This window comes from Dipodomys merriami, unplaced genomic scaffold (genome assembly GCF_024711535.1).
Source record: "Dipodomys merriami isolate MVZ:Mamm:240054 unplaced genomic scaffold, mDipMer1.0.p SCAF_6, whole genome shotgun sequence".
In the NCBI taxonomy this organism is placed as follows: Eukaryota; Metazoa; Chordata; class Mammalia; order Rodentia; family Heteromyidae; genus Dipodomys; species Dipodomys merriami.
This window is the reverse complement of record NW_027206179.1, coordinates 73,132,619-73,138,618: the sequence shown is the minus strand read 5'-3', so window position 1 is coordinate 73,138,618 and position 6,000 is coordinate 73,132,619.

Here is a 6,000-nt window from a genome sequence, read left to right as displayed (position 1 = left end):
AGACCACACTAAAGCTACCAGCACAACTATGTTTATTGCAGCATTATTTACCATAGCTAAGATATGGAACCAACTCAGATGCCCCTCAGTAGATGAATGGATCAAGAAAATGTGGTATATATACACAATGGAATTCTATGCCTGCATCAGAAAGAATGACATAGCCACATTTTTTAGGAAATGGAAAGACTCAAAAAATTATGTGAAGTAAGCCAAAGAAATATAGGTCCCATGGTTTCCCTTATTTGCAATTACTAGTATATGTCTGAGACAAGCAGAAAAGGACAGATAGGATGATGTTTAATGTTATCATCTTGTACTATTTTTACACATTACTTGGGATTAGGAAACCAGCACTGATATGTTACTATTGACTAGATTCCAGACCTTATTTGGATTGCACCAATTTTACCTTAAAGTAATCTTCTTATTCTAGGATCCCAAGATCTGGAATACCACATTACATAATTTATTTTATTATATTAGCAGTAGTAGTATCTTCTATTCTTCTGGTGAGAATTTCACAACTTTTTCTTGTTTTTCTCATCATATTGACCTTGATGATTCTTTTTGTGTGTGCCAGTACTGGGGCTTGTACACAGGGCCTTGGTAACGTCCCTTAGCTTTTTTTGCTCAAGGATGGTACTCTACCACTTGAACCATCGCTCCACTTTTGGCTTTGGGGTGGTTAATTGGAGATAAGAATCTTATAGACTTTCCTGCGTAGGCTAGCTTTGAACCATGATACTTAGATTTCAGCTTCCTGAATCACTAAGATTACAGGTGTGATCCATCAGCACCTGGCTCTTTGACAATTTTGAGAAATACAAGCTCAGTGTTTTGTAGCATATCCTCCACTCGAGGTTGGTGTGCTCTTTTTCTAATGATAAGACAGCATAGGTTTCAGAAAAGAATACCACAGAAGTCAAGTACAGCCTTACCACATTAAATCTGGAGTACATCAGATGACCAATAAACACACACACACACACACACACACACACACACACACACACACACACACACACACACGGAAATGTTAAACATCCTTATCTGTAAAAGAAATGCAAATCAAAACTACACTGAAATTCCATCTCTCCTCGGTCAGAATGACAATCATCACGTAAAAAATAAAAACAAATGTGATGTTAGGAAAATGAACCCTTAGATATGTATTTTAACGTTTTTTTTCTTTCATGCATGTGTTTCTAATGCATTTATAAGATTATTTCTTTGTTGCTTTGTATGTCCCTCCCCCACAGTATAACCCCTGCTTTCACTATATTTGATGTCAGTATAACTTGTGGAGGAGATGGGGAAAAACAAGTCGTTTAAGGATACAGGTGGACCTGTTGCAACAATGAGAAGTACAAGTTGTCATGTCGAAAACGAGCTTTACAACGTTGGTGCGGGGGGGGGGGAAGGATTGGGGAGGAGGGGGGAGGCTGGGAAGGGATGTGAAGGGTAAACAAAGGAGGAGGCTGCAATGCTTGGTAAGAAATGTACGCATTATCCTGCCCATGTAATTGTAACCCCTCTGTACAATATGTTCACAAATAAAATAAAATAAAATATAAAAAAAAAGAAAAAATAAAAGAAAAACAAATGTTAGTGAGACTGCATGGAAAAGGAATCCTCATATACTATTAGGTAAAATGCAAGTCAGTGCAGACACTATAGTTTAAATCAGTATGGAGATTCCTCTATATGATCCTGTAAACCATTCCTGGGCCTACATCTGAAGGAACATTCGTCTGCATATAATTGAGATACCTAAATACTTTTGCCTATTATAGGTGTATTCACAATAGTCAAGCATTAGAACCAACATAGTTGCTAAGTGCCCCATAAATGGAGATTCAATTTTTAAAAGGTGATGCATAAATACATACATAGAAACCATGATGCATATAGATTACACTTATATGTCATAGATGTATAATATATAGTACATATGTATCATATATCATGAAAATTATATATCACGGAAATATTTATATTTATATATGATACATATGAGAAGTGCTCAGCCATGAAGAATGAAATTATGTCACTTGCAAGAAAATAAATGGGCAAGAGACTATTATGTTACATGAAATAATCTAGACTGAGAAAGAAATATTGTATATTCTCTCTCATATGTAGAGCTACCCTTTAAAATGAAAGACAAAAATTTTTAAAAAAAACAGGTTCTGGTTGGGAGTAAGTACCAGGGAAATGGAAGAGAGTGAAAGGAGAGCATGAATATGATCAAAGCACTTCATTTGCATGCATGAAAATAGAATAATGAAACTCGCTAAAAATGATTTTCAAAAGAGAGTGAAGGGATAAGGAAAAGTAATAAAGGGAATGAATTTGATCAAAATGTATTATATTCATGTATAGAAATACTATGAGACCCCTTTGTACAACTAATATATTCTAACAATCAAAGAAAATAAAAATCAGGGATATATGCACAAGTTACTGACTCTAGCCCAAACTTAAAAGACACTGCTTCACATATGCACACCAAAACATAGAATTCTTTTTAAGCATCTGATCAGTTTGGATTCAATTTTGGGAGAACTTTCTAAATGCTCTGTATCTTTTCTCAAAGTTTTTCTTTAAAAGGAATATAATATTTTCATATGGCATTTCCCCCATACAGGCTGCTATACCAAATACTGGTGGTACTAGTGGTTTATAAACAGTAGACACTTATTTTTAGAGCTGGAAGTTCAAGATCAGTGACTCATCAAAATCAGGTTGATTGTCCCTCTTCCTGAGTCCCATCAGAAAACGATTGTTTTCTTGTTTTCTCACGTGGTGGGAGAAGAGCAAGGGCTCCCTGGGACTTTGGTATCTGTCCCATCCATAGGGTTCAGCCCTCACAATCTGATCTCCTAGCAAAACCCCCACCGCTTAATATAACTTCATATTGGAGTCAGGACTTTAATAGCTGAATTATGCAGGTAGGGGTATACAAAATCTAAGCCCATAACATATGGATGTAACAGAATAAACATTTTAAACAGAATAAACATGTTTAAAACCTCTATACATTATACCCTGGCCTGCCTGTCTTTCTTTCTTTTTCTTTCTTTCTTTCTTTCTTTCTTTCTTTCTTTCTTTCTTTCTTTCTTTCTTTCTTCCTTCCTTCCTTCCTTCCTTTCTTCCTTTCTTTCTTTCTTTCTTTCTTTCTTTCTTTCTTTCTTTCTTTCTTTCTTTCTTCCTTTCTTTCTTTCTTTCTTTCTTTCTTTCTTTCTTTCTTTCTTTCTTTCTTTCTTTCTTTCTTTCTTTTTCTTTCTTTCTTTTCTTCCTTTCCTTCTTTCTTTCCTTTTTCTCCCTCTATTCCTTTCCCTTTTCTTCTTTCTTTTTAGTGCTAGTCACAGGGCTTGAACTCAGGGCCTGGGTCTTTTTGTGTGGTTAATTGGAAATAAAAGTTTGACAGTCTTCTGCCTGTTCTGGCTTCAGATTATGATCTTCAGTTCTTGGCATCCTAAGTGGCTAGGATTATAGACGTGAGCTGTCAGCATTCAGCTTAGGCCAATAATTTTTATATTATTTCTTTACCCTATCCTATAATTCTTTTGAGGCTATTACAAATTAACACAGCAAATATTTCTTAATGGGTTGTTTTCAAAGTACATTGAAAACTACATCAAAAAGAAATGATCCTAGATAAATCCTTTAAAAAAAACAATTTCAGAAAAAGAAGAGAGCCAACTGTTATGCATAGGATTTGTCAATGGAGTATTTTCGGCAACTTTGATGTAATGGAAAAATTAAAATGGAATTTAGGGTTAGGAGTGAGTGGTTTGAAGTAGGAGCACAAATAGACTGAAGTGGAGGTGTGGGTGGCAGAACGGTCATAGGGAAGAGAAATGCAGTGTGTGGAGCTGTGTTTGCAGAGGTGTTTTTCTCCCATGACTGTATAAATAGAGAGGAAGGCCAGATGTTTTCACAATTGGATTAACACTGGCTAGAAGGATGGGACTGAATAATGAACAAGATCAATTAAACCTTTAATAATTTCACGACTCTACAGCTTTTAAATTAATGGAAAAAATTTCAGATTTATACCTTTGTTAATAGTGTGTTCTACTGGGTCCATCTGGCTCAGGTATACTTCTTGGTCCTTGTGCTGCAGAATATTAATCCCGTAAGACGTAACTCGACTGTGCTTCTCAAAACAATATAGACTGGAAATTTACAAACTTTTTCTGTATAAGGCCAGACAGTAAATACACACACACACACACACACACACACACACACACACACACACACACACACACACACACACACACACACACACACGTGTGTATGAGGGAGGAGGAGGGGAGGGTAAAGGAAAGGGAGAGAAGGAGTGTGGGGGAGGTGGAGAGAAAGTGAGAGGGAAAGGCCGAAGGAGAGGATTAGCTTACATGATTGGAAGCTGGAAGATCAACAATGGTGGATTGCATGCTGTATATGTGGAGAAGCCAGTAGCTGCTTGGTTCCAGAATCTGGAAGCTTAAGTACAAGAGTCAGGAACTAAAGCTGCCCCAGTCCAAGACTGTCAGCCTGGGAGCCCCTGGAGAGTCACTGGTAGGAGTTTTCATCGAAAGGCTAAAGAAACTGGAGGCTCCTCTCCATGGATGACCCCAACAGCAATAGCTATTTAGGAAGGATGGAGCTTGCATGTGCTTACTGGCTTTCTCTGCTTCCACTTTTGTTCCAGCTTCTCCTGAGCCTATTAGAATGTGGTGCTGCCCACAATCAGGGCAGTTCTTGCCCCCTTAGTTGCTGGCTCACACGCCAATCCTCCATGGAAATACCCTCACAGACACACCCAGAAGTGTGCTTTACTAATCCCTAAGGCATCTCTCAATCCAGTCAAGCTTTACATTCTTCTTCATCTTCCTTTTAAACAACACTGTTAAAAGGGGTAACAAACATTCTTCAGGGTTGCACAAATTCTGCCGATGGGGCAGAATAGTACACTGACTGGGTACTTTGCTCAATTCTGCCTCAGGGCTTTCCTGAATATTATATATTGGCACGTTAGAGACAGAAAAGATTTGTAGTATAGGAAGAATTTTCCATTGTTCATCCAGATTTATTCTAAAATTATTTGACCATATAACTAAATTTTTCTTGCCTACATATTATCTCACAAAACTAGTTCCTTATAGAAAATTCTGGCTTGGAGGGATATTCTGGCCTTTTTCATATATGGAGAATAATAAAGTTTGGGGCTGGGAAGTTGGCTCAGTGGTAGAGTGCTTGCCTTGCATTCATGAGGCTCTGGGTTCGAGTCCTCAGCACCACATAAGCAGAAAAAAGCCAGAAGTAATGCTGTGGCTCAAGTGGTAGGGCACTAGCCTTGAGTGAAGAGCTGAGGGACAGCGCCCAGGCCCAGAGTTCAGCCCCCATAACTGGCAAAAAAAAAAAAGAAGAATAAAGTTTATTTCTAATTCCTCTTACACATATAGATACCCTTTAGATGACTTCAAAACATAGAAAAGGAACAGAGATAATCTCTAAGCCTTTAAGTATTAATAGATTTCCAAGTAGCATCTCCAAGGTACAAAAGAATGAGGTAAAAATTATGGATTTGACTACATTAAAATTAAGAATTCCTGTTCAATGAGTAACACCAATGGATAATTTAATGATCAATTAAAAGAGTACACAAATACTGTCAGTGTCAGAAAACATGAAAGATTAATATTTCAAAGAGCTTTTACCAATATATTTTTTAAAGTATTGAAGCTTCAATGGAGCAAATGATATGAATAAGCAATGTGTAGAAGGGAAAAACCAGAATGGCAATGACTAGTTGATGTTTAACCTCATTAGCAATTAGAGGAAAGCATATATGAAGGAGATGAAATTCCCTTTTGTGCTACACATAGGTTGGCAAATATTTATTAAATCAGATAATAACTAATGTTAACATGTTGACAAGAACAAGGGAAGATGGTTTTCTCAGGCTCTGCTAGCAGGAGCAAAAGAACAGTGTGACCATTCTGA